General features: G+C 41.5%; 1 protein-coding gene across 1 annotated transcript in view; it reads right to left on the minus strand.

Moving 5' to 3' along the window:
- The window catches only part of tspan4a (tetraspanin 4a), a 276,682-nt gene that overhangs the window by 210,515 nt on the left and 41,702 nt on the right, over window positions 1–24,465 (minus strand). The gene's annotated exons all lie outside the window — the stretch shown is intronic.

Here is a 24,465-nt window from a genome sequence, read left to right on the forward strand (position 1 = left end):
ACAGCTTATCGGCCATGAGTAGAGGTAATATATATATATAGAGAGAGAGCTCTTAAAGCACTCAATTTGCCAAACCCTACAACTGTGAACAGGTTAAATATTTTATACTCAAAGTTTCACACCATAATCAGCTAATGAAGCCAAAACACCTGCAAAGGTGAATAGACTAAATCAGTCTAAGGCCCAATCCTGATATGCGCAATTCCACCCTTGAGCCCTTCAATTGCACGATCCCGTCCAGCAGTATCAGTGCGCAGGGAGTCCAGTTCTCAAGTGCAGAAATTGACAACACCCTTTTTGCACCCTTGATCTGCCCTTCGCCCAAGTCCACACTGATGTGAAGTGTATTACCCACAATCCTTTGCTGCACGGAAATTTTTAAAAGAAGGCGGAGCAAAACCTAAAGTGACTTTTCTGAAAGTATGTATTTTCAAATTAAAGTAATTCGTTTTAGGACGATTAATGTTAGGGTTAATGTTCTCAATGTTTTAGACTAAAATTTAATATGGACAGCAATGAGTGTAAAATTTGTCCGGTTGTCTGTCTGTCTGCTTTTTGCAGATGATGTGGTCCTGCTGGTGTGACGCGCACAAGGTGTTCAGTCACATTTGTTTTTTTCTTATTTTTGTGATGGAAGTTTGCCTATATATTTGTTGCTGCATTTGAGTTAGGGCAGGGTGAGAGTTCTGGCAGGAATTAATAGTTTCTCTGGTTGTATGTCTGTGAAGGTTCTCACTCATCCAGGTCATTGTAGTCTAAGGAGCTTTGAAAGAAAAGCGTCGGGACTTCTTTGAGTTGCTTGAAGACGTTTCGCCTCTCATCCAAGGCTTCTTCAGTTCTAAGGTCAAATGGTGGAGAGTCCCAGATTCAAACCCAGTGGGAGTTTCCCCCCGAAGAGGGAACAAAAGACACCCCGATGATCTTCTACATAAACACATGAGCCAAGGTGTGAGGGTGGGTGTGGGTCCTATTCAGCCAGAGTTTCAGGTGAGCTCATTGTGAAGCCTGGCCTCACCCTATCATGTGAATTCCTGAGGTCAGATGGCCCAGGATATGCGTGGGCGTTGAGGCATCTGGGAAGGGATCTCAAAACTGGATTATAGATGGCAGACAGTTGGTGTCGTAAACCACCGCCTCTGTTCAAAGATGGTTGCTCACAGTGGACATAAATGGCTTCCTCTACTCCTCTTTCAAACCATCTGTCCTCTCTGTCCAAAATGTGAACGTTGGCATCCTCGAAAGAGTGACCTTTGTCCTTTAGATGCAAATGAACTGCTGAGTCCTGTCCCGTGGAGGTGGCTCTTCTATGTTGTGCCATGCGCTTGTGAAGTGGCTGTTTGGTTTCTCTGATGTAGAGGTCTGGGCATTCCTTGCTGCACTGTACAGCATACACCACATTGTTCAGTTTGTGTTTGGGAGTTTTGTCTTTCGGGTGAACCAGTTTCTGTCTGAGTGTGTTTATGGGCCTGAAGTACACTGGTATGTTGTGTTTGGAGAAAACCCTCCTGAGTTTCTCTGATACACCGGCTACATAGGGGATTACAAGGTTGTTGCGTCTGTCTTTCTTATCCTCCCTCGCTGGTGTCTGGTCTTCTTTTCTGTGCATCTTTGCTGACTTTATAAACGCCCAATTAGGATAGTTTAGGATAACCAGTTTCTCTGGTTAATTTCCAAGTGCATGTGACTGTGAAGTGTGCCACCAAGGGGTGGTGTAATGAGCAGTTGTGGGGGGGGGGGTGGGGGGGGTTGGGGGGCACCCAACGTGTTAACACGTTGCAGCTTCTCCTCATACAATGAAGCAAGGCTGCATCAAACCCAGTTAACTGCCTGTTGTCTCCTCATTTCTCCTGTTATTCAGGTAATAATGTATAAAATATACATACATGTCACATGACTGTATATTGTTCTGGTATTTTATAGCCAATTTTTGGGTGGTTTTTCATAAAAGTAGACCACGTTAAGAGGCTGTTTAAGCTATGCTCGTTGTCTAAAGCAGACAGAGGTTCTTTAATGGTGGTGCTCCACCTTCACTTATATTCTGACTGTTAGAAGACAAAGTTAAACCTGAACTTGAACTTAAAAAGAGTGTAACAGCTCAGACTCAATTGTAATTGTAAAAGTCTTAGTTTAATTGAAAAATGTTTTTGTAACAGTACAATAATTAGATTTATATTGTTATTTTTGGTTATTTAAGGTTCTGTATTGGAAAAACTATGTAGAAAGAGGATTGATAAGCAGACCAAGCAATAGTAAATAGAAATATTTTTTCAATTAAACCTCAAGTATTGAAATAAGCTTATTTACCATGTAGAGAGTTACATATGAACATTGAAATAAAAGTACTATTTCCTGGTAATATGTGTGTTAGTCAAAGACCGTACAGTACATATATTAATCGACCAGCTGAATTTGATGAGACCTGCAAGGTAATTGTAAAATGATGGGATGTTAGATATAATTATATTTGGTTATGAAAAAGACTAAAGAAGAGTAAATGAAGAAATGTTTTTGGAATGTAATTTTGTAAATAATTATGCAATGAAGCAAGGCTGCATCAAACCCAGTTAACTGCCTGTTGTCTCCTCAATTCTCCTGTTATTCATGACATTTCTTCTGATGTGGGTCTCCCCCCTAGACCGGACCTGTAACACTGGCTTCATCATAACGTGATCTCCTGTAGATCTCCAGTGTGAAGCAGCTGGGAAGAGAATTAGATCCTCTAAATCCGAGACCATGGTCTTGAGTCAGAAAAGGGTAAAATGCCTTCTCCATGACAGGGATGAGGTTCTGCCCCAAGTGGAGGAATTCAAGTATCTCAAGCTCTCTAAAAAACATTGGGTTGTTTTCTCAACCCAGTGTTTGGGTTGAGAAAACAACCCAATGGTTTTTAGTGTGAGGTCAGGTTCACGAGTGAGGAAAAATTGGAGTGTGAGATTGACAAGCAGATTGGTGCTGTTTCTGCAGTGATGTGGGCGTTGTACTGGTCTGTTGTGGTGAAGAGAGAGCTGAGCCAGAAGGCGAAGCTCATGATTCACCAGTTGATCTACATTTCTACCCTCACCTATGGCCACGAGCTTTGGGTAGTGACCAAAAGAAGGACATTGAAGATACAAGCGGTTGAAATGAGTTTTCTCCGCAGGGTGTCTGAGCTCTCCCTTAGAGATTTGGTGCGAAGTTCGATATTCCAGGTGAATGACTGATTGTGCTGTAAAGCGGCTTTTGGGGGGGGGGGGGGGGGTCCTCAGGATTCTAGAAGGTGCTATATCAATTACAGGCCATTTACCATCATTTGCTAAATCCCGTTGCTCTATACCCTTGCAAGGGTGATGGAGGGGGCATGGGAGTTTGCCCAACCAATCCACATGTGCTTTGTGGATTTGGAGAAGGCTTATGACCGTGTCCCCAGGGGCACCCTGTGGGGGACGCTCCAGGAGTATGGGGTGGGTGGCTTTCTGTTAAGGGCCATTCAGTCCCTTTACCAGAGGAGCGTGAGTTTGGTCCGCATAGCCGGTAGTAAGTCGGACCTGTTCCCAGTGAGGGTTGGACTCCGCCAGGGCTGCCCTTTGTCACCGGTTCTGTTCATCACTTTTATGGACAGAATTTCTAGACGCAGCCGTGGTGTGGAGTGTGTCGAGTTTGGTGGCAGGAGAATCTCGTCTCTGCTTTTTGCGGATGATGTGGTCCTCCTAGCTTCATCCAGCTCTGACCTTCAGCTCTTGCTGGGTAGGTTCGCGGCCGAATGTGAAGCGGCTGGGATGAGGATCAGCACCTCCAAATCTGAGACCATGGTTCTCGACCGGAAAAGGGTGGCTTGCCACCTCCGGGTCGGGGGAGAGGTCCTACCTCAAGTGGAGGAGTTTAAGTATCTCGGGGTCTTGTTCACGAGTGAGGGTAGGAGGGATCGGGAGATCGACAGGCGGATTGGTTCGGCGTCTGCAATGATGCGGACGCTGAGCCGATCTGTCGTGGGGAAGAGGGAGCTGACCCAGAAAGCCAGGCTCTCGATTTACCGGTCGATCTACATCCCAATCCTCACCTATGGTCATGAGCTTTGGGTAATGACCGAAAGAACGAGATCGCGGATACAAGCGGCCGAAATGAGTTTCCTCCGTAGGGTGGCCGGGCTCAGCCTTAGAGATAGGGTGAGGAGCTCGGACATTCGGGAGGGGCTCGGAGTAGAACCGCTGCTCCTCCGGATCGAAAGGAGCCAGTTGAGGTGGTTTGGGCATCTGGTCAGGATGCCTCCTGGACGCCTCCCCGGGGAGGTGTTTCGGGCATGTCCTGCCGGCAGAAGGCCCCCGGGTCGACCCAGGACACGTTGGAGAGGTTACATCTCCAATCTGGTCCGGGAACGCCTTGGGGTCCTGCCGGAGGAGCTGGTGGACAAGGCCGGGGAGAGGACGGCCTGGAGCTCCCTAACTGGGATGCTGCCCCCGCGACCCGGACCCGGATAAGCGGAGGAAGACGACGACGACAGCCGTTGCTCCAACAGTGAAAATGAGATTGCTGAAAATGTTTTGTTCTAATTTTTTAAATGACAGAATTGTACACGTATGGAGCTGTAGCTGTAGTCGTAACAGGGCAGCTCCAGTGACATGCGGTCAGAGGAGGCAGGGGTGGACTGGGACAAAGAAAATTGGCCCTGGCATTTTTATGGACCGTTGGCCAGTGGCGCCTCGAGAGAAATTTGATAGGGGTGGCCAGATGGGGCCAAAGAAATGTTTGGGGTGGCCCACCAAATTGGTCCTTGTGTGTGTGTGTGGGGTGGGGGGGGGGGGAGGGGGGGGGAGGGGGGCTTGTGTCAAGCGGCCTACAGGGGCAGTGCCAGAATGCCAGAGAGGCCAGTCCACCCATGCAGGGGAGGCACTGCCTCTCTTGTCATGTGACAATCAAAATACTAATAATGTTTAAATATAAAGTCAGTGTATCCAATGACTGATTTATACATTTTTTCTGTATGATTTCAACGTGTTTATGGTCAAAATCGCTGAATTTACCCATTTCCTGATCAAATATACACACAGAAGCGAGAGGGGAGACAGAGAAGAGCCTGCCTCTGCCCTCTCTGGGCTGCACCCCCCCACCCCCCACCCCACCTCACCCATACCCACACACACACACACACACACACACACACACACACACACACACACACACACACACACACACACTGATTCAGACAGAGCACAACTCTGTTTAAAGTGTTTGCTGTGCTGTGCCCAAATGAGGCAGAGATCAGCACTGCCTCCTTTCTCACAGAGCAGCGCTCTGTCACACACACACACACACACACTGAAAACAGGAAGTTGGCACATGCTCAGATGTCTGTCTTTATATTGCCAACATGTATGTTTGTGCTGTAGATGATGACGTTCTACAGTCTGTATGATATATTTAATCACTGTGTGTGACAAATTTAGTCTTTCTGAGCAGATAATAAACACAGTAAAAATGCACTAGGGGAGGCAGGCAGTACCCTGCCACACTGATAGGGGCGGTGCTGAGCCCCATAGACACCAATGCAAACTGGCTGCTTGTGCACTCGGGTCTAGGGTGTGGAGCTGGCAGGTCTGTAAGGGTGAACTAGCTTAAATTAGCTCTGACTAAATGGAAGATTTAGGCTCAAAACTGAAGGATTTTTTAAACTGGATTTTCAGTTAGAATAGAAGATATTAGAGAAGGATCTTTACAGCTGAGTGGCCATGCAGATGTCAGGTGTATGGACTTCATAAACACAAAAAGGTACGATCAAACATGATTTTCAACTAAAATAAAAGAGCTATGCCAAGAACAAGGAATACATTTTTAAGCCAAATTTGCCCAAATATGTTATGAGCAAAACAGACTTGGGAACCTGTGAAGACACCAGACACAGTAAGACACTTTAACAGACTTATTTATACGAGTCGGGCTTGATTCAGACTGTAGGCAGAGGCTTGGTCGGGACGAGAGTCGGGACGAGGGTCAGAGCCAGGGAGATCTGACAGGAGGGGCAAACCAGAGGCAGAGTCCGTGAGGCAGATCTGAGGTCAAGAGTCCAGGTAGACAGGAGCAGAGAAACAATCCAGGCAGGGAGCAGGCACGTGGACAATTTGAAGGTCGGAAACAAGGTCAGGATCTATGGTTGAGGTAGCGGTTAGAAGTGCTGGAGAATTTACTGGCAAGAAGCAGTCAACTGTCTGGTGGGGAATGGATGGCTGACTGGTGAATATAGGGAATGATGCAGGTGAGCCTGATGAGGTGATTGCGTGGAAAAGGTGGGGAGAGTTAAGGTGATCATGGCTTTGCTGAGGGAGGTGAGTTGGAGGCTTGCACGCAGGGCATCATGACAAAACTAAATATTATTTAACTTTTCTTCTTAGTGTATTGTTAAATTGTATGAAATTGATTAAATAATAACCCAGAAATTTTAAAACAACAAAATATTTCATTCAAGGTGAAAAATAAAATACAAGCTTCTATTTTGGGATCAAATGTTTGTAAATCTGACTCCAGAGCAGTCATGCCTCCCTAGTCATGAACCTCACTGCATGTCACTGGGCAGCTCTGAGTGTCTGATGCTTGTCATCTACAATATGAAGTTAAAATACTTTAGCCATCTAAAATACTTGTGTATAGTTCTCTTTGGTTTTCTCATTGGTAAAATAACTTGTCATCACAAGATGACCCATCAGTGATTGTTTGGACCCGATGATACAGGACTAAATGATTAATAACAGCGATCAGTTTACACACACACACACACACACACACACACACACACACACACACACACACACACACACACACACACACACACACACACACACACAATGCTTAAAGACAGAAATAGATTAGCAGTTTAACTCACCTCCACTGAGTCCATAAGGCAAACCAGATGTTTGCTTTCTAGACTGCAGGCTGGTTATTTTATCACTTCTGTGCCTCTATCTAAACATGCCTTGAAGGTATGTGGTTCTCGGAGGAACCCTACAGTTACCTTCAGGGAGTTTCCAGAACTTTTGGAGTAAAAGCACCTCTTGATGCTCGTCATACTTGATCCCTGATCCAAATGTGTTTTCGAAGCTGATACTTTGCTATCAGTTTATGAGAAGAAGCTTCTTTCTTTTTAAATACTGAAAATGAAACATTTATTTTTGATTGTTTGTATAGCGAGATCATTTTTTATTCAATCACCACATACGGGACAAGAAAATGTCATATTTACAGTATACAGGAAGGGGTTTATCTAGCTTTTATGCCAGTTGTGTCACTAATTGGTGCACTCTCATGAAATTTACAGCCTGAGATGAATTATTCAGCAGGGACTCATTAAGTGTTGGTGAGTGGATTGTTTTTAACGTATTGTGACACCACAAAGCAAAACACCTTCCTGTCATTTGTGACCCTTCATTAACACTAAGACTTAGACACAAACAAACATTTATTGCACACGCGCATCAACACACAATCAAAGTAAATGCGCCGAGGCACCCCGGGGCTGGCAGCAGCTTTGAAGTCTGCTGTATTTACTGATACACTGATGGAAAAACAACAACAAACAAACAAAAAAAAAGCTTTTGGCTGCAGCAAGAAATTATTACGAACATGATGAAACTGTTTTCTGCTACGACTGACAGTTTAAAATAAAGTCTGAGTTGTTGTAATTGATATTGCTATAAAGGGAAAGATGGGACTTTTCAATTAAAATCCAACTAAATGACAGAACATGCTGCAAAGATAACATCAGAGCACACAAAGCAGCAGGATGAGCTCGTGAAACGAGAGGAGCTCTCCACAAGACTGTCAAATTATTTAATGCTATCGGCCTGGCAGAACTGAAGCTTATAAAACCACACAAAAAGGAGGGAATATCTTTCCCGTCATGTGTTAAACATGCTGCTATTTGGGGCACGTTTCACATCTTATGTTCGTCTACAATCCAAACAACATCAGCAGGTTATAAAATAAGGTTACAATGACTATAATTAACTAGTAGTCTATTATGTAAATAGATAAGTGTACTCACTAAAATTTAGAGTGAAAGAGCAGCTTCAGTTTCCATCATGCATTTTTAAAATGTGTTCTTTATTTAGCTAAACTCTCAGTCATCCATCCGCCCATCCATTTTGTCCTTTTATCCAAAGTCGGGTCACATAGTAGCCCAACCAGAGAGGCCCAGACTTCCCTCTCCCCAGCCACTTGGGCCAGTTCCTCCAGGGGAATCCTAAGGCGTTCCCTGGCCAGACAAGAGACAGTCTCTCCAGTGCGTCCTGGGTCTTCCTTTAGGTCTCCTCTCCTGATGGACAGAAAACCTCATCAGGGAGGCATCCAGGAAGTATCCTGACCAGATGCCTGAGATGCTCCTCTTGATGTGGAGGAACAGTGGGTCTGCTCCGAACCCCTCCCAGATGACTGAAGCTTCTCACCCCGTCTCTTAGGGTGAGCCCAGCCACCCTGTGGGGAAAACTCATTTCGGCCTTTCTATCTGCAATCACGTCCTTTCAGTCACTACCCAAAGCTCCTGACAATAGGTGAGGGTAGGAACGTAGATCGACCGGTAAATCGAGAGCTTTGGCTTCTGGCTCAGCTCTCTGTTCACCACGACAGACCAGTACAATATCCACATCACTGCAGATGCAGCACCAATCCTCACTCATATTTCCTCAAATTTAATTCCGTCTTAATCTCAAAGGTGGCGGTCTCTCCAGAAAACACACAAAATACTAAATTGTTTACGATATGAAGGATCAGATATTGACGTAAGCATACATAACTAAACATTAAAGCCCATCAAGTTCATTCTCTTGTCTCTTAAATTTCATGTTGATTAATAAAAGCCTGATGTTCAATAAAGGAACAAATATCCCTGATCACCTTTAGTTTTATACTTCCAGAATCTTGTCGGAGTTGTGGCCGTTCTTTAAAACGTGTTCCATCCCTGGACTCTGCCAGATCTCTCTTAACACGTTGGCACTTGAAGCATGTGTTATGAATGACTCATAGCTACTATATTACCAAGTTTTATCTCAATATCTGTAAAACTGCCTGAGTTGTGGTCTCTAAGGTCAGCTGACTGAGGTATTTTGCTTGAATGGGGTTGACCCTGAGAAGTTCATCAGTAAAAGTGCATCCAGTAATTGTTTTGCAGAATTTCATTTACGCAAACATGTCCAGTCCAGTTAATACTTTTTATCAGATCACTCAAGAGGCCGTAACATTATCTGAGAACAGCAGTTTCTCTACTAAACCAGTTAATCTACGAACAACAAAATAAATAAACACAAGCCATTACAAAAATTATTTTTGCCACATTTTAGCTTGAGAATTTGCCAGTTAATCCTATAAATAGATGAGAAATGTATTTACTGAAGGAAAAAATGAAACATAAACAATTATAGGACGTATAGAGAGAGAGAGAGAGAGAGAGAGAGAGAGAGAGAGAGAGAGAGAGAGAGAGAGAGAGAGAGAGAGGTAACAGCAGCATGTAACACCAGGGATCACTGAGGAATCAGGTACAACAGTAATCAGAATAGCTCCATGTGTTTCAACAAACTGAGCAAAGTCTGGAGGTGTTTCATCCATTCGTTGTTCAAGAGAACTCTGTTCTGTGACCTAGCTCTGCCACACCCAAAAAGCTAAAGCTGAAATGAGTTTGTCCTTCATCAGTAACCCTCTGCATGTGTTGCCTTTGATTTGTTTGTTGAGAATTTGTACCAATTCCTGTCTACTGTCGCAGTAGTTGTTAGTCTTTGGTTAGGTGTCCATATTGTACTGGGAGGGGTGTAAGGGTCATCCGCCATTTTGTTTAAAAGTTCTGTTCCTGTTTAGTGGCCAGTGATTAGGTCAGTGTTATATTTGTTAGTAGTGAAGGAGGGGGCTGTTTCTGTCCGTTGTTTAGCCTTGGAGACTTTCAGGCTTATTATTACACTAGTTGTGTTTCAGAGTTCCAGGAAATTTATGGAAGGAGGGCAGTGACTAGGAAATACGCTGGCTTGGTTCTCTCAGCCTATATGTCGCCACACAAAATCGTCTGTCACTGATCAGCACTAAAAGGTGTTCATGGAAATTAATAACAAAAAAAGGTTTATACTGTCAAAGTACACCATATTTCTAGTGATGGGAATTCCGGCTCTTTTTAGAGAGCCGGTTCTTTTGGCTCAGCTCACCAAAAAGAGGATTTGGCTCCCAAGTGGCTCCTCAGATTTTCTGTTGCGTAGAGTACATTTATAACCAAAATAATGCAAAACTGTATGTAAAATGATTTACTAATGTAAAAAAAATGCTATATATCAAATATTTATCATTTCTATGGATTTTATAACTGAACACTTTAAGAAATCTCCACTTTCCGATTGCTGGCGCTCATTTTCTCACCGTCTTCGTCGCACTCTCCTCTCTCTCTCGCTCGCCCTTTACCTCCTCCTCATTCCCTCTCGTCTCCCTCCACCTGCATGTGCTGTGCTGTGTGTCTGAGTCTGATCCTCCCTCTTCCCCGCCCCTACTGCTCTGTGTGTGGACAGTCTGGACATGCAGTTACACATGTTGACCAATCGCCTGTGACTTTCACCAAAGCAAGCGGGGAGGGGGGAGGGGAGGGGACGGCTACCAATAACGAGCCGGCTCCCATCGTTCACTTCAAAGAGCCGGTTCTTAGAGCCGGTTCGTTCGCGACCGACACAACACTACATATTTCATCTATTCGGGGGACTTGGAGAGCAGCGGTGGGATGTAGGATGTAAAAAGCAGCATTCAACGACCAGAAAAGGTGCTGTTTTTATTTTATTTTATTTCCATTCTGCTTCAATGGCAAAAATTTTAATATCACAAAAGCCAGTTGTTTGTCTGACATCTGCCAATGGCATTTCTTACTGAGTGACAACCAATCAGCTCCAGTTAACCACAAGTCCCACTCAGTGACACCGAGCCATTCTGAGTACCTACCCCAGCCCAGGTACTCTGCTGGTTCCTGGAAATTGGCCTGGAAAATTGTCCTTTCAGCCTGGCCTGGTGAAATGGGGACATGTGCATGCCGCAAAAGTCCGGTACATTACCTTGAATTTCTGAGAGTGAAAACGGACCTTTTGTTCTTCTTATGTTGAAAATATGAAATCCATTGTGGAGCAGATATGTACAATCCTAGTTTAGACATTTTAAGCTTACATTATGGAGTCTTTTACATACATGTCATCATAGATCAAGTTTAAGATTTATAACAAAAGTGGGGGCTTCTATGGGCCATTTTTGAACACTTCAAAGTTTCATTTTTTGTTAAGTCCCACAGTCCAGCACATGGATGCATACTGAAAACAGGAATTGTATGCAAATGAACCTCACTGATCTCCTTGTGAAAAGGTCCATGGTCACATAGGAGCTCAAATCTGCTGGTTTTGAGGGTTTAGATGAGAAAGGCGTCTTCCCTGAGGAGGAGGACATGGAGGGCGTTGCCAATGCTGCAGGATCTGTAAGCTTGAACCATAATCTCAAAAGGTGTTCTCTGAGTCCTCAGCTACCCTTTCTATAAAACACTGAGAGCCATGCTAACACTACTGATTTACCTTGTCCTTTAACCTCAGCTACTGTCTTTTATGTCAATTTCCTCACAATCCTCTGTTCTAAAGCACTGGAAACCATTGCAATGCATTTACATGCATCGCTGTTGTCTCACAGTGGCCTAACAGGACTGATCCCTCCTGCTGCAGTGCCAGCTGGCTGGTAAGTAACACAAACTCAATGGAAGACAGCCATGTGCATGACAAAGTTAAAAGTGTCATATTTAGGGGTTGTGACTCTGTGCCTAGGGCTTACAGATATATATTTAAACTCCTAAGAGAGTCCAATTAGAGTCTTCTAGACAGTGCCAAGCAAGCAATGCTATCGTAATTAAAACGCAACATCATTTATTAATTGTAAAACATAAATGTATTTTGGAGCTAGTATGAGCCCTGGTTTAGGGGTTTTGAGCCCACAATCTGGAAAATTTAGTGCTGCACCATTTTTCAAAAGGGCGTAACAGAAGGAACTTAAGATCTGCTATGACAAAATACAGATTTATAGTCATTAAAAGAAACGCCATGTTGAAATACAGTCTTTGGTAGGAAAAAGAATCAGCACTGCAAAATGAAAGGAAAATGGGCTATTAAAGGATAAAATAAGAAATAAATTATTTAAAAGCCTTGCAGTGAAAACGGCTCTTGGATATAAACCGAGGAATATGTTGGACATCAGAGTAACAGAGTTTTTAAAACAAGAAGTTATGTCTGAAAATGAAGATTAAAGTTTATGTTACAGGTCATCAATTAAAAGGACCAATATTGTTGTGCTCTTTTCATTTTGACAAACAGGTAATCAGTATGACGTAAACAATGCTTGAGTTTGATCGTCAAGATTTCACTGAAACCCTTAATCAGTTTTCTCACATCCATTCTCAAACCCTCAAAGAAACCATACCATACCATACCAACTTTATTTATAAAACACATTTAAAAACGGCATGGCAGCCGACCAAAGTGCTGTACAGAATAAAAAGTAAAAACACAACATAAAAACAAAACACGGTCAACAATAAAATACACAACAAAGCAGATAATCACGGTCAATAAAAAGACATAGTAAAATGATAAAAGTCAGGGATTTAAAAATGCCTGGTCGTAAAAATGAGCCTTAAGTAGTGACTTGAAACGGAGGAGGGATGGTGCCTGCCTCACTGAAAGAGGAAGAGCATTCCAGACTGTCGGAGCAGCATAGACAAAAGCACACTGCCCCCGCGTTTTGTATTTCATGGTTGGAACGTGAAGCAGCAGGCAATCAGCAGATCTCAGCACCTGGTTTGGCATATAACGAGTCACACGATCAGACAGGTAATCCGGAGCCAGACCATTCACAGCCTTAAAAACAAAAATCAGGATTTTAAACTTAACTCTGAAGTATACGGGTAGCCAGTGGAGCTGTGCCAGTACAGGTGTGATATGGTCTCTTCTAGGGGTGTTTGTTAAAAACCTGGCTGCCGCGTTCTGTACGACCTGAAGCCTGTTAAGTGCGGAGGCAGGTAAACCAATTAAAATGGAATTTGCGTTATCTAGTCGGGAGATGACAAAAGCATGAATTACGGATTCCAGGTGCGCTCGTTTCAGGATCGGTTTTAAGCTAACTAGTCTGTGCAGCTGGTAAAAACACGATCTGACCACTGCGTTAATCTGAGAGCCCATGGAAAAGTAGATATCCAAACACCTTCGGTTCTGAAAACACAGACCATGCTAACTCGAAATTTCTAATTATGCAAACTAATCTGAAAGATTTCCAGGTACACATTTATTATTTGCTCAAACATTTCAAGACTTGATTGAAAAGACAAAGTCTTTGAACAGTTGAGTTAGTAACTGATGCATAAAAATCCATATTAATAAATTACAGCTGATTAAGAGCAATGCTGAGCCTAATTTTACAACAGAAATTAAAATTAACTTCCTTTTTGTTCTAATAAGGGTTTTAGTACATGTATGATAAATGTTTAAACAATTCTTCAAACGTTTGTCAATGTTCTGCAGCTCTTTGTCAGTAGGGTCACAGGGAGCTATGTGCCTGGTAACTGTCTCCAGCCGTCACTGAGCAAGACAGATCAGCACACACACACACACACACACACACACACACACACACACACACACACACACACACACACACACACGCACACACACACTTGGGGAGAATTTGGAGTGCATAAGATCAGTGTCCACTGTTCTCCATACTGTACATGCCCCACCATGCAACCCTACATGTAAAAATCTGAAATGTTAATTAATCAATGCATTCACTGTTTTAGAGAGTTGAAAATAATATTCTATTTTATTACGACTGAACAAAGACCGATTGCTGAAATGCGTCAGATTTAAATATTGTATTGATGTCAATAGAAGCTAGCAGTGACAACACATGTGGGCTTCCAAGTCAGATTTACTGAACTAAGGGTAAACATTGACTACGTTTACATGCAGCCAATATCCGGGTTATGATCAGGACGTATGGACTACGTCAAGACGCAATATGCATCATATTTCGCTGTCTCTGTACTTTCGTCCGTCAACAAAAGACATAATGTTCATACTTTTCACCAGACAGATGAAGACAGAGGTTTCCTTGTTACTCCAAAAGTGTGGTGCTGTGCTGCCACTCGCCATGTTGCTCCCAACTTGTTGTTTACTTCCGGTGTTCTGGCGCATACAAGACGTCTCGCTACTCAAAAGACCAAGATTCCTTGCGAACAGAGCATGCGCAGAACACACGCTTTGATGGGGATGTCCCGGTATGCGTTTACACGACCAAACATTCGGGTTAGAAAAGGGTTACCCCAGGTGTAGTAACTGGGTTTTTGAAAACCCGGTTATGAGCATATCCGGGTTTTTGGCTGTGTTTACATGGCCGTGCGGAACCGGGTTCTTGTGAGTATTCGGGTTTTAAAAGGGTTACTGGCTGCATGTTAACACACTCATAGTTGAATTTGTGAATAACTATATGTCTTTTATCTTTTGTGCACTGATTCTCAATGTTTGAGTTTAATCTGGATCGAGTCAGTCTAGAACTTTCAAAGAAGCTATTTGTGTCATCTTTTACATTCAGTATATTTAAAAAAAAAATTTTTAGATTTTTGCAACAATCTTAATGTGGATTATCTCGGATAATAAACACTGTGGTGTTATTTCAAAGTTCAACAAAGGAAAAAAAGCTTTTGAAGATGAGTGAGGTTTATTTTGTTCTTGTTCAGGACGATTTAAGACTTGCTCATAGACAGTTGGAGTCTGGAGTGGAAATGTGAAACACGACGTTGACTCAAAACTCAGCTATTTTGAGCAACATCCCAGTTATTCCATCTGGCAAATACAGTTGGCGCATTTTGCAAAAGATTTTTTTAAAATAATTGAAAAATGAAATTCTTCAGGATTTTTAACACAATAATAAAAAAATTAAAGTGAATTTAAAATACAAGTTACTGTAACATCCTAATTAATAACTGAGGTAAAAGTAAAATATACTCAGACATTTAAAATACAATTTTTTATCTATTCAGTTTATTTAGCCCCAAATCGCAACAAGAGTCATCTCAAGAAGACAATTTGTGAACAAGTGAAGCAAATGTGTTTGCCATTTTTTGTTTATGTCAATAATCATCCCCTTATATCTGAATTTATAATTAATTACAGATTAATCTGATATTTTTCCTTTTCATCAAAGTAATGTATCAGCTAATCCAAGAATATTCCCCACTGTTTAATTATTGAATTATTTAAAAGTGCATTATGTAAAAATGACACCCTTGGCTATATCACTACCGTTCTGAGTTTCATGGCTGTCGCCAGCTGCAGCTCCCGCCAGAAGACAAATGACAAGTAAAGATGAGTCATACACAGTAAGCTGATAAGTAAGCAATACATTTCACTGTGTTTTAGAGTTGTTGGTAACAGAAAAAGCAGCATGAGATTTTTTTAAAGCCAGCTGTTTCAAGTTCACCGTTAGCATAACGTTAGCTCATCATTAGCCTCTAGCCTTTTTCACCCAATATTAAAGTAAATCAAAAAGATGCTGTGGCTTCTTCGGTGTCCAAGAAATAAATCTGTGTCACTACTATCACTAGTTTAAGATCTTTACAAAACACTACTGCGTTTTGATGGCCAGTGTTGAATTATGCCGGCGCAGCACCATTAGCTCACAAACATTCGGCAACCCTGCAGGCTTACAGATTGTAAGCATTATTGAGACTGTTTTGTGATTATTTCAATGTAACATATTCACATGTTGTACCTTTAAGTATATTTCAGGGCTGGCTCGAGTTGGCTATGGCTGAAATAAATCCTTAAATGTGACGTTATCACTGAAATGCTTTCAACATGTTTACTTGACAGTGTCATATACCGGTATGTTATTATCAACTGCCTCATTATAAAAAGAATATTGCTAAATGTCAGAAGTGTGCCAACACCTGCTATAGAATGCTACCTTTTTAACTGTTTTTGTTGAGGCGTTGCTAATCACCGGTGTGATGACAGCAGTGTTGTGAGATATTCCACATGAGCGCTGATCAAGTTGCAGCTTTGGTTTCTTGATTCAAACTAGAATTTTAAAGCTACAATTTGAACAACCATCTGAACGAAGAAGTGGGACCATGATGAGAGAGTTGCTACAGATTTATAACATGTGGAACTGGGCAGGTCTTTGTACGTTAGACTAGAAGATCATTTGTCACAAAGTTACTGCTGCATTTCCTCTCTCTCTTCCATCTGTCGCTCTGCCTTTTCTCCATCTGTTTGTTTCGCTCTGACGATCAGTCCTCATCACTGATGAGATGTTCAGCCAGAGAAATTAGTGCCTTTGAACGATACTTGCAATCGGGTCTGATTATAGGATTTTATGACGTGCAATGCACTGGATTCTCAATCTAGCTCACCTCCCCTGACACTAATAAAACAAGTCACTCATTTAGCTTTTACTGTAAATAGAAAGCAGTTCTGTCGCTGCCTGCTCAGCTCAACATCTCACACTATTTTGCTGCAGCTGCTTCACAAGTTTACCAGCTTTATGTATTTTTAACACAGCTCAATCCTAATTTATTATGAGTTAAGCAAGCAAATCGAAGCCTATGAAAAAAACAATCAGCATTTGTTGAGGGCGGGTAAATTACCTATCGTCAGGAAAGGTGAACCAGGGAAATTAAACTTTAATTATTTATGCAACTTCTATAGCGCAAGCAGCTTTGTCCACAGTATAAACATAAAAAAATGATATCAGCAGGTATGTCTTATGCCTTCAAATGATAACAAAAAAAAATAGAAAAGATTTTACTCTAACAATAAGTAAAAACCCCATTTATTATTGAATAAGCCTTGCCAGCTTGTGACTACAACTCTGTCATGGTTTCAAGCAGAATGTGTCATGAACATGGAGAATAAAAAGCTTTCTACATTAGAAAGATGCAGGATTTTACTTCTTGCGACATTAACATGACAACCCCGTCAGGATTTTGGACCTTTAAATCTACTTTACACTTTAGTTCTCCTGCACAGCTGAGTAAGTGATGTTTTTGTTTTGTTTTTTTTAATGAGTAATCTGACACTCAATTCTTAATTCTGCGCCCATCCCCTCTGCAGTAACATTTACATGCAAATTTGGCCAAACTTTCTGTTAAGGCCTGCTAAAAGGCAAAAGCAAATAGTAGATAGTGGAGATAGTGAGTGTCTGTCAAGGCCAACACATAGTGACCGAACTGTACACAGATCAGTTCAAATGAAATGCAAGACCACAAGGGTGCAAGTAATCTATTCTCGAAAAGCCACTGCAGCATTACCAGACATAACCATGTTTTGTAGCAACTGCATTCTTAATTTTTATGTTGCCAATTAACGTTTAGCCAAAGCCTTCCAGCTCAATGCAACTGTGTCTCATCAACCAGAAAACAAACACTCACCAGGGGCTGATGGGGCGACCACAGTGTAATTCAATGAATACCTTTGACACCATGACACCACTATGTTCTAAATCCTTTTTATGCCTTTAGTTTAACTATTCACAAACTGAAGAGGATTATTAACGTCATGGTATGAAGTAACAGTCTTCATAAAACCTTGACTGAGTAGCTGTGTTAACTGGTAGGGACACGGGTTTATTATGAAACCGGATGAAACACGTGCATGTTTTATGTGTTTATGTCTGAGAAACGTTGAGATCTTCACTTACTAGAAACATTAGAAAATATGGATTATCACTACCTGCCACATAGTGGGTTTAAGATGGGATATGGTTTCTATGTAGGGCCGAATCAAATCTGAAGGGTTTACACAGTTTCTGACCTTTTTGAGGAGAATCTTTGGCGTTTATCATTTCTATGTGCTGACCAGTCAAACGTTATGACAAAAACTAATGTTCAGCTGGAGTTTTGTTGTTTTTAGGTCTAATCAGCATAAGGGTGCATCTTAGAGCAACATTTCAGATATTTCGAAGTGGGACTCTGGAAATAATAAAAGCAAATAAAATCTTATGACTCTTTGAACAACCTTAGTTTGGAGAAACAGAGACTAGTTCTGATCAGACAGATGAGCTAACCGCTAGTCACAACAGAGCCTGTTATAGCAGTTTGTGTAAATGTTATTTGTCATATTGTTTACAATGTGAAGTGCCTTGAGACGACTCTTGTCGTGATTTGGCGCTATATAAATAAACTTGAATTGAATTCAATTATTTTATTCACTCTTTTAAAACGTTCCAATTTCACATTTTTTTCAGCAGAATAATCGTCAATTGCAAAGAGGGACACTTTGTCCTGGTGCTCCTGATGCTAGATTAAAGTCTATGCTCACCGCTGGCGACCTTGTTGCTGCAAACACTACTTGTATTTTAACTTCATGGACCAAGATGTTTTGCTGGGGATCTGGGGTTACGTCATGAAATGGGTGGAATTCACACGGGTGGAGGCAGGATATTGTTGAGTCCGATCATCTTATCTGGGTATTTGGGCCTTTCCTTTTCCTGAAAAGTTTAAAATAGCATACTGTAGGAAACTATACAGTCTGAAAGAAACTGCTGGTGTTTCTCTGACATATTTCCTTATTCTTAATCCATTTTCTAATGTAAACAACAATACATTTACTTGTTTTACAAGTAAGTAACCATGTAATATAGCTAACTGTAAAAGTTTCAAACATCACTTTCACGTGAACTACTATGAAACGTTTGAGGCTGGATCGTTACCTCGCAGACTGGCCATTAGCTTCTCTTTTTTGAGGAAAATAAAAAAAGTCTGTTTCATAAGAGCTACAACAGGTGAGATATTAATTGTTGTGTTTCTGTAACCACTAGGGTCAGTAAAAGCACTCAGGCACGAGAGAAGAAGAATGAACAAGTAAACTGCCTGCTTATTCCAACTATAAAACATGACAATTGTTCCTAACATTTTCATACAAGATCACGTTAAACTATTTGAACAATCCCTTTAAATTCCCAAACATCCAGGTTCGAGCCTGCTGGGTCTTTGCTGAGCCAGCTAGAAGCTCTGTTTTGATTTGGTTTGATTTAGGTCTCCTATGACGCAACACTCATTTGTGTTTGGATCTCTGTTTAAACATCAATAAATTCTGACATCCCACCTGCTCGACCCTTACATCTATGATTTATGTTTGTTTAACCTTCCCACTGTCCTAATGGGTGTGACCCCGCGAGTAAAGCTGACCATTGAGCAGGGTTGATGGTTTATCCCTTGGGTCCATGTGGCAGGGATGAGGAGTGAGCACCACCTCACCCCTGCCAAGTGGACCTCAAGGGATAAACCATCAACCCTGCTCAATGGTCAACTTTACTCGCAGGGTCACCCATGAAGACAGTGGGAGGGTTAAATAATGAAAAAGTATTACCCACTCAAAGATTACGCCACAAAACCCATAAATTCTTTTAGATAAGCCTTTTTTTGTTATCTTGCTGTGAAGCAGCTGGATAGAAGTGTTTTGACATTTTATCACTCAAATTATTGAATTATTAAAGGTTTAACATTTTGTGTGACATATTTATTTTACAAAAATACTCATCTTTGAAAGTCACCGAAAAAGGAAAACCAGAAGCACCAGAAGATTCTAGATAACAAACTAAGACGAGTCATACGTAGTAAGTTGATAAGTGGATAATAACATTGTTATATCTGGTATTGGCACTCTTGGATGTTTTACGGTAGAGAGCACATTATGGTAATATTTCTCCAGCATTACAGGAAGTGTGGTGGTTGTTTGCCATCCTTGTGTTAGTTTGTTCTTATAGTTCTGAATTACTTAAATGCCTCAATTGACTCATAATAACTTTTACACAATCATTTCACTGTAATATCCAGTTGTTGGACATGTAAAAAGTAGCTTGAGATAGTTTTAAGGCCCACCAGCTTCTGATTCACCGTTAGCATTGTTAGCTCATCATTAGCCTCTAGCCTGCTTCATTCAATATTAGAGTTAAACAAATGGATGCCGTGGCTTCTCAGGCCTGGAATATACTTGCTTTATAACAATGCTTACAAAACGTGTTTAAAATGGCTGCCTCGTGTAACTTGCATTGATTTAAAGCGTTTTTGTAAGTGGCCCTCTAAATTATTGTGACCCGTTCGCATGCTGCAATATATGAGTAACCAGTAGGCAGATTTGGTAAATGGCCTGTATTTGATATAGCACCTTCGAGAGTCCTGGAACCCCCAAGGCACTTTACAAGCTAATCAGTCATTCACCCATTCACACACATATTCACACTCTGGTGGAGATGAGCTACGATGTAGCTACTGCTGCCCTGGGGCGCACTGACAGAGGCGAGGCTGCTGAGCACTGGCGCTACCGGTCCCTCCGACTACCACCATCAGGCAAGGGGGGTTAAGTCTCTTGCCCAAGGACACAACAACAGTGGCAGATTGAGCGGGGCTCGAACCTGCAACCTTCCGATTACGGGACGAGCACTTAACTCCTTTGCCACCGTCGATTTGACAAAATTAGCTAGACGCACTCACCATGGTCACTCCTTCTCTGGTTTAGAGGTCTTTCATGTTATCTATGATACTGTTGCTGTTGTTGTTTCTGCTGTGATCTCAAAATGAACCAGTTACTAATCTCTTCTATTGACGCCATGTTTGTTTTGGTTGTACCCACAAACTCGGGATTCTATCTGGTCTGATTTCTCTTCTGTGCTCCCAGTGGAACACTACAGTACTACGTGCAATTCAGCTGCCTGCGTCAATGCGAGGTTAAAGAGCAAGTATATTCCAGGTGCAGTGTTGGGAGTAATACAGTACAGAAGTAATTAATTACTGTAATGCATTGCTTTTTGCTGTAATGTGGTAATGTAAGGCATTACAGGGAAAGAAAATGGTAATATTTACTCGGTACAATTGTCAGCAACGCAGTAATTACAATGCATTTTTTAACCCAGAATCAAGATGCGTTTCTTAAAAATTCAAATTGCGGGAATCCTGAAAAAAGATCCAGTATCCACATATATGACGTCATTTATGGACTCAGCTTTGCGAGCATTCTATGAGCAAAGAGGACGCAGCGGTAACGGCTCAAATACTCCAGCTGCATCCTGTGCGCAGCCGCTGTTATATTCACAAAATCGCTCCACTAAAACAAAATAATTCACCTGCGATCGTTCATATCAGTGCATGTTCTCTGGTATTCTGTACTTCTCTGACATGCTTTGCCTCATCTGAGTTAATCTGGGCCCCGATGATTTCAGCTCATTGCTGCTGGAGCGCCGCGCATGTGAATATCCCTTTGGTTGATAGTTAGAAAGTAGGAAATCTAGGAAACAGTTTTTTCTGGAAGACTGAGAAAACATGCAGCATTCAGGAAGGTTAGAGAGAGGAAGGGCAGGAAATAATTCAGATAAAATCAAGAAAACAAAACAAAGGGCTTGAAAAGACAAAAAGTAGGTAGATTTATCCCCAATACTCATTTTTATCTGTGAAAAGCAATAATATATAAGCATTCAATATTTATACATGTGATAGAATCAGATCACCCCAGAAGTCAGTCCCACATCCAGGGCCGTATCAAGGCATTTGGGGACCAAGGCTAAATAGACTTGGAGCCCCCACCACCTCACTCCCTGCTCAGTTAATCTAAGATGGCAGCATTTTGAGAGTACAGATTGTTGTTTCATTTATTTCATAAACAATCATTTTAAAGAACTGTTTTCAACAGCAATCCTAGCTCAGACAACACATCACCTTCCGTCAGATGTGTCATGAGTTCAACGGGCATCAGATTACCATACTCATACTGAAGTTGTTTTGTTGAAAGTAACTTAGAGTAATGCAAAAGTAATGTAATGCCTTACATTTTAAAATCAGTAATTTTGTAATGTAATGAATTACTTTAAAATGAGGGTAACAAGTAATAAATAATGTATTACAGTTTTGAAGTAACTTGCCCAACACTGTCCAGGCGTTAGGGATACAAGAATTAACTTCTGTCACTTTTATTTACTGGTTTAAGTTCTTTAACTCATTTACTGTCATTGACGACTAAAGTCGTCACTTTAATTCCAACCGCTCGCTGCCATTGAGTGGGTGTTGGAACGAGCCCTCGCACCGTGAGAACATCACCTCTCTAAAGCTGATCTTCATCTGACTGTCACACGTCATGTGATCAGGAAGCAGATCCATGTATTAGGGGATCTTTTTGGGCTGCTGCTGTGAAAAAAGTGAGGCGCAAACCAGAAAAGCTTCTGCCGCTCAATATTTGACAATGGATTATGAAAGAATGGATAGCACTAGAAACACGCAGATTCTTCCTGATGTATGAAGTGAGTCTACTCTTTGTTTTGGCAGTTTTTGCGTTGACATCCTCATAGAGCTCAATGTTCTTTGACTCTTCAAAAAACAGTGAATCCGCTCAAAAACGCTGGCAGTCAGTGGCTTTTCTGATCAAAAAACGGCTGGCAATTAATGAGTTAAACAACTCTGGAGCTATTTGCCAGCGGTTGTTGATTTACAAATGCCAGTGTTGCAGTGTTAGCTCACCAGATACATGGCAACCTCACATACTCACAGATTGTAAACGGTTACTACGTCCCTCTTTTGTTTAAAAAAACTAACAATCCTACAGCCGGCTGAGAATGAAATCTGTTTCAATTATAACCTTCTTTTCAATATGATTGAGAAATGATTTCACAGTAGAATTCTTACATATTGCTCCTTTAAAGCAAAAATTCAGAGTATTTTCTCAGAGGGCACCATCTAGAGCTGGAAAAATGTATTGCATCTTTAAGCCCTTGTACCTACTTGCCTGCTGGAAGCAACAATTCTCGCCAACTTTGCATCAGTCTAGGTACTTCCACAAACAGAACACTAACTCAAACCCTTAAATCAGAGTAGTAGTTGTGGTCAAATATATCTTTAAATTGAAATCGTAACAACATTAACTTTTATTTCATGGAGAAAGCAGTGTAACAGAAAATGAAAAAACCTTTTCATGTGACGAATAAATTTAATGCAATGAGCTGCACAGGTTAATGGACAATCCCTGTCACTTTGTGAGTGAATAACAGCTGCAGCACAGCTATTAACACAACCAAGTTGTTAAAAGATAAACTATGGATGAATGCTCAATTATTCACCCCTACTATTAGTCCAGTTCATCTAATATAATTACCTGATGATTACATAAAAGCAAACAAACACCCTCAAATTAATTCTGTAAATTTTTTGTCAGGCTTTACAAATTGACTGAAAAATAGCACCCAGATGCAGATTTGATATGAGAAACACAACCAGCAGGTATAGAGAAATGTTTCAAACTCAGGGTGAAATGAAAGCTCTACTCATTTATCTCCATAAATGCATCAAACATTCCTGCCATAGGTTGGCGCCGGCAGCCTCATGACCGTGCCTGATCCCTGATGCGCACCTCTGAGAACCCATGCACCTGAAACATGATGTATGCATACATGTTACATCTGCCATTTGCATTCTGCTGCTACAGTAATCCTTCCCAGCAGAGAGGTTATTACCCTGCATGCCAGTCAAATGCTGCAAAGAACAAGACTAATGTGCTTTCATGTGGACGTATATTTATAGACATGAAGAGAAGAAAAATCCATCTGGGTGGAAAGAATCAGCATGGAGAAGCTATAAATGTAACCATCTATTATACAGACACAACCATGCATTTGACATGTAAAAACTCAGCGTAGTAAAGATGTAAAAGCCTTCTCCACTGTCCAAACATAAATATGAAATAGGTGACAGCCTCACAAATACAAAATATGACACTCACATATTATAATGCTTAGATCTTAAGAAGAAAATCTATAACCAACAGCCTGGAATCAGATTCATTAGGCAAACGATAATCAAATCTGAATTTATTTGCAAAATAAAATCAAATCAGTCTTGTCACCTTGAAGGTTTTAAAGAATTTGCTTTCAAGGACGGTTTAATGATATCTCAGAATATCCTATAGCCGCATTTGCACTTGTGGCGTGTTGTCTACCACATTTCTAGCCAGTGTTTGAAACTTAACTCATGTTGAGAAACTTTGAAAAAACCAGCTCCTTATTATTTTTTTCTTTTTTGGCAGTTAAAACACTTGTCACTTAAAGTCTCATTCCTGGTTGATCTTGAGCCGAATATCTTGCTTCTTTCAATGAAAGAAGCAGCAGTAGCTCAGGTGGTAGAGCGGGTTGCCTCATGATCGGAGGGTCATGGGTTCGATTCCAGCTCCCGCCAGGGGTATCCTGCTGTTGTGTCCTTGGGCAAGACACTTCACCCAACTTGCCTGTGTTAGTGGTGGTCAGAGGGGCCGACGGCGCCAAATGGCAGCCTCGCCTCTGTCAGACCTCCCCAGGGCGGCTGTGGCTACAAGTAGCTTACCATCACTAGCAGTGTGTGAATGTGAGAGTGTGTGAAAGCGTCTTTGGGTGTCTAGAAAAGCGCTATATAAGTTCAATGCATTATTATTATTATTATTATTATTA

Source organism: Nothobranchius furzeri, chromosome 9 (genome assembly GCF_043380555.1).
Source record: "Nothobranchius furzeri strain GRZ-AD chromosome 9, NfurGRZ-RIMD1, whole genome shotgun sequence".
Lineage (NCBI taxonomy): Eukaryota > Metazoa > Chordata > Actinopteri > Cyprinodontiformes > Nothobranchiidae > Nothobranchius > Nothobranchius furzeri.